The sequence below is a fragment of the Oxyura jamaicensis genome, chromosome 4 (assembly GCF_011077185.1).
Source record: "Oxyura jamaicensis isolate SHBP4307 breed ruddy duck chromosome 4, BPBGC_Ojam_1.0, whole genome shotgun sequence".
Classification (NCBI taxonomy): Eukaryota; Metazoa; Chordata; class Aves; order Anseriformes; family Anatidae; genus Oxyura; species Oxyura jamaicensis.
In genome coordinates, this window is record NC_048896.1 from 73,488,037 (window position 1) to 73,500,179 (window position 12,143).

The window sequence follows — 12,143 nt, forward strand, 5'->3', positions numbered from 1 at the left end:
GAATGTAAGAGAAAGGCGTCTTCTTGTTACTACAGCAATCATCTTCATTATTCAGTATTTGCAAAGCTTTAAAAGGATTGAGAATCATAGATTTTAGTCAATATTTTTGATTTTCTTTCTCCTCTGTCATTTAATCTGTGTAAAATGGCAGATGCTCTCTCTACCCAGACACTTGAGTTTTGAATAGTTACTCTTTGCTGTTATGTAAAAGTCAGGTACATGGATTGTTTTGTCTTAATATTCCTTCTCAAAACTGTGGGAGTCTAATTTTTCTCTTAATCTGAAGTATGGTTAATTTTATAAACAATAAATTATACAAGTAATATAAGAGATTGCACTTAAAAAGCATATGGCAACTGACAGGGGAGCATTTCTTTCTGCTCTTTGGATTCTAAAATTTGTACTATTTTTTTGTCTGTTTGACCAGTTGCACATGGTATTAAATAGTTGTCTTGTTGGAAATATGTATGTGCTCACTATCCTTACATGGCAGGCACGAAACCTGAATAGACATAATGGTGGTATTTTTTTTCATAGTAATAACAGGATTTTGTATTAGATTTCATGACAGCTATAACAGAAAAAAATTAAAGGCAGAAGCTAATGTGAAGCTAGACTTTTATTTATTTACTGGAACACACATGATTTTTGTAAATATAATCCACCCACCCCTCAAAGGCAGATGCTGCTTGTAATTTCATGGATTTCCCTCAAATCCTAGCAAACATCTATGTGCTATTTTTGTCTAGTCGATATTCTGCAGTACAAAATGATACATTAATCCTGTTACATGGTAAATTAGGCAATGAGCTACAAACATTTCCATTGCTTAATAAAACAGCAAATATATCTTAATTTTGCTCTCCTTAAATTGGAAACTTTTGGAGTAGAGATGTAGGAAGCAATGAGAGCGAGGTTCCAGAGACTGAGACACTTCATTTAGGTGAACTATGTTTGGATTTATTTTCAATTTCCTGTATTTCAGTTAGAGGCTTACAGCTGTCCATCTTGTCGGCATTGAAAACAAAGTCCAGTTTCAAAGGCGGATGGCTGCTTTTGACAGTTGGATGCCTGTTACCAAACTTGCACCTTCTGCTTTAGAACAATGATTAGCTGTCTCCTACTTATGTGAGTAGATTGCTCAAATAGATTGATTAGGCTAGGAAAGATGTTGTAAATACTTTTCTCATCAATTTCATATGAAAACATTAATATATGCTCTCTTCCTTAAAATGACTTACTGTTTTGTAGATAGCAGAATTCAAAATATTTGACCAGAAGTGCTCTGGTGATTTAACCCACTGTGCAAATATTTATAAAGAAAAGCGTCCATTAGCTCATTGTTCTTTAAAAAGAAGCCATTAAAATCTAATACAACTTCTCACATTTGATGAGATCTATTCTTCAGCATACTTCAACGACCTGTGAACAACAGAAAATGTAGATGGAATCCCCTCATTACCTACCGCCTGTAGAGTTGTTCTCTTTGAACATGTCCAATGTACCCTGGGTTGTATAACTAAATTTAGACTTACTGAGATAAAAACACCGAATTCATGTTTTTGTACTTTTTATATATATATATATATATATGTATATATATATATATATAAGCTTTTCCTCTTTTCCTTCTTGAGATCATTAAGGTTAAGCTTTAAAGATAATACTATGCTAGATAAAGCAGAGATTATCATATTCTCGGAGGCATTAACTTTTAAAAATAGGTTCCTATACCTAAACACTCCGTTATAAGTCATGATTAAAATGGACCAGTATCTGAACTTCTGCTACATTGGTGTATCTTCCAACATTAAACACATATCCCGGCACTTGTGAAAACAAATCTTTGGAGTGAATTTATACACAGTCTTCCAAATTTGATGGAATACCTGACTAGACAAACTACACCCCCACTGAGAGTGACGCTTGTCTTTTGATATACAAAAAGAGAAAGGTTTCTCTGGAAGAGATACACTGTTCTAAGTTAGTTCCTAGCACCATATATGACATGACTGGCATAAACCCACACTGTACAAGCTTTCCTGTGTATCTGTCAAGAGAGGAATGCAATGAGAGGAGTGAGAGAAATATATTGTGGAGACTGCTGGAGGATTTCTGAAGCGACAGAAATGTACACATTGTACATTAGGCATTCAGGAACTTATGGACCACGACCTGGATTTCATTTTGTATGAAGTGATCTGAGATTGCCTTCTTGTTTTTGTTGTTATGTTGCATCAGAATGGCCCAGATTTGTTTCTGTTAATTTTAGCCATTTAAATGTAGTCTAGTCAACTAAGTTACCCTAAGTAAGAGCTTTGAAAATCCTCTGAAGGTCCATACCACTCTCTCATATGTATAGTTTTCTACTAGTTGAAAAGGAAGGAGCTGGGAAGATCATACTGTGTTATAACAAATACTATAAAAGTGATATTTTTTAACCCAGGAATAACCTTTCTGGAAAAAAATAAATAAAAAGCCCTCTGGAGTTCATATTTTCTTGCCTTTCTCAGAACTGTGAAAAGTAGACACTGCTGGAGTCAGAAGCACTGGTATTCCCCACACTGTGAGCTTTTCTCTGGTGCTCAATTTGTCCTCATATACTTAGAATTAAAACATTTTATATTTTTTTAGATAATCTGCCTAAAAGTGTATTGTGCTCGCCTATAGATTTTCACACACAAAGCAATGTACACTTGATTTAATGTAGACCCGTTAAGTTAGTCATGCACTGCCATAAGCTTTTTCAAAGGGATTTAAATACACACTTCAAAAGGTCACAAGGCTACCCAATACTTTCTCCTTAAGATTCAGTAAAAGAAATGGGCATTTTCAACTTTTTGTAACTTTGTGGGAAATCATGTGGTTCAGTATATTTTAGACTTAGTACTAAATAATATAGATACTAGGAAAATGGATGGTTTTCAAATAACCCAAACCTAGTTTGTTCAATGAAACCTGCTCTTTTGCCAAGCCATACAATCCTTTATTCAAGAAAATAACTGTTCTGAGTTCAGAAACTAATGCAAATACCCGCCACAATATACATACTGACCTTCTGCTACAGGATCGGTTTCAAATTTAGTGTTCAATCAATTAATGCAATAGCATTTTAGGATGATAAAAAATCTAGAAATGTTGCCATAAGCTTTCATTTAGAAAGTTTTCATTAGCAAGCCAACAGCTGAAATGATTTATTCCCATATATATTTTGATTCCCAACTGAAATAAATAAATAAATAACAAATAAATAACAAATAAAAAGCAGAAACAAAACCACTAGAAGAAAGAAGTGTGAATTAAGGTAAAAAAAAAAAAAAAAAAAAAAAAAAGACATTACAAAAAAGACACTACTATAATAAGATGATAAATAGGATACATGCCAAAAGTGAAATTATCTGTCTATGCATTTCTCTAATTAGGCTGCAGCTACACTGGTATTTAACTATCACAGTAGTAGTTGTAGTAGTGGAGCAGTGCTCATAGAGAACATTTATGTATTAATTCTTAAAACGGAAGAGCTTGTTGTGACTAGTTACAGGACAGTGCCAGGCAGAAGATACTACACAACATTTTTTTATTATTTATTTTACAAAATGTACAGTAGTATTGTGGAACCACTTGTAAAGCTGTGGTAGCCAGAAGATTAAATAGGAATAGGAGAGAGATTAAGCAAATGAATTAGCTATGGCAGCCATAGTCATCTTATTTTTGGAACGTGGAAGAGCACAGAGGTGAAAAGATCTTTCTGTATTTTTCCAATTTTGTATACTTTCCCTGCAAGCACTTGCTACTGGCTTATTTCAGAAACAAGACTTGGGAGTGTTTGGTTCTATTATTATCATTGTTGAACTACTTGTAAAATGAGAGGCTGGTGTCTGGTCAAAATTCAGCAGTTTACATGCAGAGATTATAGGACTAGGCTGCTTGGGTTGGAAGGGAAGGGAGTGAAAACTATGCACAGGTGTAATGCCATCCATGATACAGGAAAAATGTTTTTCAACTGCTATTATAAAAGATGGCACAATAGGTAAATAATTCAAACCTTAGTTTTGATCCTGTGTGACTGCGATTAGGTAAGATCTAATCCTAAAAGAAAAGCAAATGTTAAATCTGACTTTCAGAAATATACCAAGGCATTTGTGGAATCCCTGCTAGGCATTTTTCTTCTCCGTATAAGGAGAAAAATTTTTCTTGTGCAAACCCACAGTGGGCATTATGAGAATAGATAGGAATAAAATAGTAATTTTTTTATTGAGAACTTTTCATTAATAAAATGATGTAATGATGTAGTAGCAAGTAAATCATTAAAGCAATATTCTGGAAAAAATAATCTGGTTCACATCAAAAAAGCCGGTATGAAAGAAACACAAAAATTAAAGTAATTGAAGGTTTTTCAAAGAAATAAAGCTTATTCTGAAAACATATATATATAAATTATCTGCAAGAAAAAGCAGCCAAGCTGTATATGAATTATATGATTTATTTAGTATGGTCTCTAGTTGCACTAATGATTTGGGTTTAGCATAATGAATATTTTCTTATGGTGAGAACAGCCAAGCACTGAAATAGTACCACATAGAAATGTTGTGGAATTTCAACCACAGATGCAATTTAAAACCACACATGACATATGTTTGGAATACTCCATTTAGACCTGATACTGGTTTAAGATGGTGGGATGGGCTGTATAATCTTTCCCATTTCCTTTTCCCTCTATTATTGGAATTTTCTATTATTCTGCGATTTACTGAGAGTATCTGACATTTACTCAGCTTCAGTACCACACAGAGCCAGATCACTAAGAAGGACTTTGCTAAAGGTTAGATAACAGAACTGAGATTTCTCAATTCCAAACGGAGAGCCTGAAAATCCTTTTCAATTGCTGCCAACTGCTGCAGACATGTGAACACCATAGTGCTCTTGAGGATCACACAGGAGAGTTCCTAAAGAACTGCAAGATCTGCATGTGCTATAAAGTCATGAAACTGTGCAGACACCCAGAGCGTACAGACAAGTTACTGAAGCATGATAGAGAGAGATGTGAGGAAGCTGCCAGTTTAAGTTGGCCTAAATTAGCATTGGCAAAGTGGTTGCAGGAGTTTTAGTGCAGAGAGCTTACCTGGCTTCTCAGACAGTACATCAGGAACACAAACATAGTGACAACACTGTCAGACCTACTCAGGTTTGTTTGAATATCATTTTGCCTCCTCATAAGTAAAATCTGAATTTAAAACCGGAGTAATTCTTGATCCTTCTCTCTTGAATAACTCAAGTAGACATGTTCTGAAAGTATCTATTTTACAAATCCCTGGCCTAGGCTCAGGATACAGGCATCTGACTTCAAGTTGAGGTGGATGAAGTGCCTCTTGTCTATTCATACAGTAGCAACATGCCCTTCAGATGTCCACAAAGGCTAACCAAGAAAAGCAAGCAAACTCAGGAAGCCTGCACAGGTTTTTTCCTTTCTCTTTAAGATGTGAAGATTGCAAACTTATTACAATTTCAGTTCAAATGGTTTATAACAGACCTGGGTTAAATACGGCTTTTAGTAGTTTCAAACCCACATCTCCACCTCCACAGATGCTGCTGTAACTGCCAGGTCATGCACTACTCTTACGCAGTAGTTACTCTCAAGTCTCCCTTTTGAAGTACCTCCACTCTTCAGCAGAGTGGGGAGGTGAAGGTAATTTTGACGTTATTGAGTGCTTTGGGGACTTTTGTGTTGCTGGGTGTGCTTCGAGGATGGGTTACATTGACCAGTGAAGAACTGAGAACAGAATTACATTTTAAATAGCATTTGTCTGCAGAGTGCCTGAACCAACACTACAAGTGCTGCCCAACACAACAGAATGATGCTTATTTCTTTTCTGAAGCACCAAGTTGGGAAATTTTACAATAAGGCAGACTTAAAATGTAATACTTCTGCTCAGACTGTTCTCTACGAGCTCTCCTGCTCCATGTCTGAATTTTGGCATGTCTTCACTGAACATGCTTGTTATGTTTCCCTCTCTGAGACTCCTAGCTATATAAACTAAGCAGGGAGACGATGCACTTGGCCCAGAGGTCTGGATTCTGCTGCAGAGGCCAGGCATCTAGGAGCTTAGGCAATACATACTCAACACCATCAGTATCACAGATTTTTATGGATACAGCTCTCATCCCACAGCTTGTGGCTTATTTTAAATGCTTTACTTTCTATATAAGTTACCACTTCTATATGTAGACATTTCAGTGGGGCTATTCACTCCTCTACAGGTGAGCACTTAAGACCATCCGCTGACTCTGGAAATAATTGGTCCTTGAAATGGCCTTCATCCTACTTTCCCAGTATGTTCCCGAGAGCTAGTTAGTGAGATTGTTCACCTCTGGAGAAAAATATAAAGGAACTAAACTTCAAACAAAGCTATGTTTCTTTCACATGCATGTTTTTAAAGCGCAGCAAACCTTCCTTTCTAATTTTCATCAAAACACCTGTGTGTTCTTGAGAAGTTAGTGTTTCACTGCTTGCTATTCCATATAATTATTTCAATGATGTAACTTACGACATGGGAAGAAACTATCTGAAATTTGAAAGTAGAAAGTACCTGAACTTGGCACCTGGAAAAATGTCCCTACAGTCAGACCAAGCAGGTTAGAACAGTCTTTTAATGCAAGCAAAAAACTCTGTTTCTTCATTCACTTAAAATGATTCAAGACAAAACATCACATTGCTGCACTGACAGTTTGTGTGACAATTTGGCTTAATTTGACTGTTCTCCCCGTTGACCCAATGGTTTTCAGATAAACTTTTCTGAAATAGATTTCAGTATATGACTTTTTCAGATTAAAAATAATCTTGAATATCTCATTTTTGTTTCTAATAATAGAAGTATATATTCAGTATGTAAAATGTAGTGTTCTGCAAGAATGTTTAGTGAAATTAATTGGGGAAATCTGTCTAACAGATTCTTGCTTTCCTTTTTTGTTCCAATGACTCTATGAGAAAGATTTCATCTGTGCATCTGCGAACACAAAATATTTGCAAAAGGGGTTGTTGTATACCAGTATATTACAGTTTGTAAGGGTTAGGGCGTTTTTGTTGTTTTCTCAACATTATTATGTTGACAAGATCAAATCTGTATGCTTTTAGTGGTAGGGAATGTAACTTACATTCCCAGGTGTTATGAGATCCACACAGGTAGGGGCGAGTGGTAGGAGATGTTGGCATCAGCCCCAGGCTGACAAGCAGAATCATGTGCTCTTTGCATCCATTAAAAGGTATCACATACCAAATTCATAGTGTCTATTTGTTTTTTTTGTTGTTGTTGTTTCCTTTCTTCCCTACAATTTGTTGTGCTATATTCATACCATGAATATAATGAAAAGAGAAATGAAAAGACAAACTTGCCCTCAGAGGTCATAGAACCATAGAATATGTTAGGCTGGAAGATCCGGTGGCGATCCTCCAGCCTTTGCTGCGAGGCAGGACCCAACTGCAAAGTTAGAATAGGTGGCTTAGGGCCTAGCGTTGCACTGATTCTTATGTGACAAAAAATGAGGAAATATCCACTAATGCAGATTGACTGCCATGAGCAGTAAAATTCACATTTCCCTTGGAAATGCTGACTGAAGCCCCAAGTTTACTATCTCCCTCATGAGTGCAAGAGGATGATCTGTAAGCTAACTGGCAACATTATATAGCTGCCAACAACTAAATAATGCTTTCAGGTATGTGCTTTTTACGTTTCCAATAAAAAAGTTAGCCTTCTGGATCTTAAAACTTTGGCAGTAGCTTACACTAAAAATCACTGAAGAAATATCTTTTCTTCCCCTGGCTAAGCAGCCTATCTTCTCCCTACCTGGCTTTTCTCTATGCTCTCCTTAGTTATTCTCTTACTGAAGCTGTTCCTGACAGGCATGCGTGGTTTCTTACCAGAGGAAGAACTTTTCTTCTAGAGATTCTCACCTGACCCAGGGCAAAACAAGCAAGACAAGGGCCAGGGGTGCCTTACGTGCTGCTCACCTACCCCATTTCAAACACAGCACACAGCTTATGACTCACTGAAAACAAGGAAATGTACTGCAGCCACCGGAACATCCTTAAAGAATATTTTCTGAGGTACTTAGGGATATTGCATTTCTAGGGATCGGAGCCACAGAGTAATTGTGTCCAAATAGAGAAGCTTAGCTGGTTTTGGAAAGAGAAGGCAAAAGCACAACTTTGCTCCAAAAGACTGTAGGACTGCTGAGCCCCAACTGCTGCCGGCCCCTGAAGTAGTTTTGGCAGCTGCTTCTGATAACAAATCACATTTAGTTTCTCACATGTAAATTGCCTGTTAGTTACTTTCTATAATTGAATCCAGTTAATCTAATTTAGGTAAATGTTCTGGAGCAGATTAATTACTTAGAACCTTAACTATAAAATAATCACATTCTCCATGAACATGATGTGAATTACTAAGTTTCATCAGGCCCAAATGAGATTTTTTTATCTTTTATTAAGCATTTTGTACCCTTTTCATAAATGAAACCATAAGAAATACAACTGCGTCTCTCTTTTGTGAACCAGTCTATTTAACCAAAGTTATTGTTGGCAGTAGTCCAAATGCTTGCATTCTTTCACATATAAAATTCCTACCAATTTCTATTTAATAAGACCTCTGCATGAAGAGGGCCAGGCAGATGGATTAAAATATATATATATATCTAAACCAGATCGCATTTAAAATATTTTAAGCATTTCTTGACTTCAATTCATTACATTTTCCTTTTCTAAAATTAAAAAAAAAAAATAAATGTATATATAATTTCATAGTTTGAGGTGAATGTAAAAAGGTTTCTCTGACATTAGGCATTCTGCAACCCAAAAGTTAACTCTCTCAGGTAAGGAACTATTTATCCACTTTAATTTTCTGTAAATTGACATTGTTAAATATTTTCTCCTATTAACCTGAACTTTTGTGGGATATTGCATTACTTCAATAAGAAGATGTACTCTTTAAATATAAACATGGCAGCAATAAGATGGAGTGCAATAGAATTTGCCTTTTTTTTCTTTCTCAAGCAAAGATCACAGCTAATTTTATCCCCCTGTCTAATTGCTGTCATTTTCAAATAATGAATTTCTTAATGTTCACCTATAAGCATAAATTCCCAGGGAGTTAGATTTTTTTTTTTTTCTGGTATTACTGAACACTGCCATGAACCAACTAATAAGTCCTGTGATGAATTTTGACAGATGTTCCAGTCTGATATTTTCTTTACAAATAATTATTTTGTTATATTTTCATGCAAGTTGTGATTTATAATCATAGTTTATAGATAAGTTTTGCTTTGAGGGTTATGTTTTCCTACCTGATTCTATGTTCACTCTTTTACAATAAACCTTTAATGTTGGGTGAAACTAACCAAAAAATGATCTTTGATATATGGGTCATCAGAGAAGTTTTTTAGCATGATTATGTTATTTGAAATTGTGTTGCTTTTAATAGAATACTGGTTCCTGGTTTAATTTTTTAAGGTGCATGGAAAATTATCTTCTCAAATAATTATATTTAAATTCTGTAGTTGATTGATGTTATAATATTGTTTTTGAATGCTTCACAATTCATTAGTAGTGATTAATAACTCTTTTGCATTTGCATATGTGAATATGCATTCCTTTCTTCAGAAGGTGATGGAGGGACCAGCTGATTGGAGATGTTCTGGTGGAATGTTGGGGCTGCCAGGCTCCAGGGCTGAGTGCTCCAGGTTTGCCCAGGGTCAGGTCCTCCATCAAGCAGGTGCAACCATTATATCCAGAGTGTATTTGTTGCCTTACACTATATGATGTACCTTTTCACCCCAGCAAATCAGGCCGTGATTTTTTATTTTTATTTATTATTTTTTTACAAAGAGGAGAGGAGTACCCTCTGCCCATTCCACCTTCTGTGAAAGGGGCATAATCCGTTCTGAGTATGCACAGCATTTGTGCTGACTGTTCTTGCTACTGTTATTGTCAGTGGTTCAGATGAACTCTGTGACCAAATACTTTTTCATGAGCAAGGCTCAGCAGTAAAGGTTCCTGCCCTCTCCTCATCCCAGTAACAAAGTGGGTTATAGAAAGGGGCGACACACCTCCTTCAGTCAACCACATCTCCAAGGCAAGAAGGTAACTGTTGTCCTATGAAACCTCGCTATGCCAGGTGGTTCATGTCAGTGGAAAGTGCGCATGAGAAGAGGATTGACATTTGTCATGAGGATAACAAAAAGAAATTCATAGAATGGCTCAGTTTGGAAGGGACCTTAAAGATCACCTAAGTCCAACACCCCCCTGCCAAAGGGAGGGATGCCACCAAAGCAAGACATGAGATGAAACTCAATTCTTCATCTGTTCCCAGCATCATTGTCCTAGTATCCAGTGGAGTTTCCAGTCACACAACTCTTCTACCATTTTCATTTTTATCATGCTGAGACTCCTGAGTACTAAACAATAACTTTATATTTAGAGATAGGCTGGGCTAATAATTTTACAGACTCTGAAGCACTGGCTAGCTGGCATTGGTAACTCTTCAGAAGTTTAAAGGAGCATACAATGGCTCTGAGTTGGTCTGTAGTTGTCTGTACACTTCCCAGGTTTTTAAGTCAGGCTGAAGAAGAATGTCTGGGGGATGGAGCACCAGAACCAGCCTTACTGTGGATGAGTGTCTGTAGTAGACTCCTCTAATCTGCAAGTGGATTTACAGACTGTATGTTTTGGGTTTCTGCCTGAATAATCTTTGAGACTGTGCTAGGTGTGTTTGCAGTACAGCTACTCCTTGGCATGCTCTTGGCTGGTCAGACCCAAGGGTAGATTTACATCATGGGCAGTAGGTGTATTATGGTGACTACAGGCTGCCATGTTGATGTCTCTAGAACTGCCCAGAGTGCCTCTTGTGTGTTGCATCTGCTTATAGTTCTCATCTTGGATGGCTTTGCTTCTGGTTAGTAGTGCAAGAGCAGGAGCCTGAAATACTAAGTAGCTGTGAGAGATGTTGGTGATGTGATGATCCCTGACGTCTGACTGTAGCTGACCTGTCAACAGTCCCTGTGGAGCCTGCGCTGTGCCTACTCACCAATCCTTGTTTCTCTCTGCTCTGGGTAACTTGAAGCGAAGGAGAAAGGAGGGTCAGAGAGGAGTCCCTCCTTAAGCAACAGCCATAATCAATTTGTTGTCAACACCAAGCCACAGTAAGCAGCAGTCCTTCCAGGAGAAAATAATTAAATAAATAAATCTGCATTGTAGCAAACTAAGGCAATTTTTAAACTGATGCAATGCCTCAGGATCTGTGGCTCTTTACCTGTCACCTATGGATGCCTAGAGATGTCTGTGTTCTTGTCATATACATTGCATCAAGTTTCTAGCATTTCTGGAGTGCTGTGTTTTGCTGGGCAGCTAAGATTTAAGTTCCAGAAAGACACATTATAGAGAGAGTGCCTATATTCCTCCTTTTCCAGTTTCTGAATTATAAACTCAGTTAAGTTAATGTAAACCCTGTCTCTTATATTTGGAGAGAGATGCTATCTACTCTTTAGCCGTCTGTCCCATCTGCTTTCCACACAGTTTTGCCTTTTTCACTCAGTACAGAGGAGTTAAGTAAAGGAAATCTTTTTACGTTTTCCCTTGAAATTCTCCGTTTTCACAGGAATGGCTTTCTGATGTGATCCACTTGCATTTGTGTAGTTCCATTGTGAGGGAATGATCTGTCTACAAGTTTGCATAATTCCTTTCTAAAATGTGGCAGGTTCCCTCTATACTCTGATTTTAAACACACTCCAACAGTCCTAGAGAGTACAATGGGTAACTTAAGCAGAGCTCTGTGGGGTACACTTATTTCCTTTGGATGGCCACTTATTTCCTTTGGAAGGCCAATGAGTGGCAATGAAAGTTTATGCCCTTTTCCAGAGGATTAATCAATCATGATACAGGGTGAACATTTTTTTTTCTTTCTTTTTTTTTTTTTTCAATTAGATTCTAAATCATTTATAATTGAGCAATTTTGTTCTTGATCTTGGAGAGCTCCTAGAAGAGTAGAAAGTCTTTGAAAATTAAATTCTCTCTAGGGTGGTCTAACACACCATGAACCTTACAAGCTTCAAGGTTTAATGGGCTTTCCTTCCAGCTTGCCAGCTCTAATTAAAAG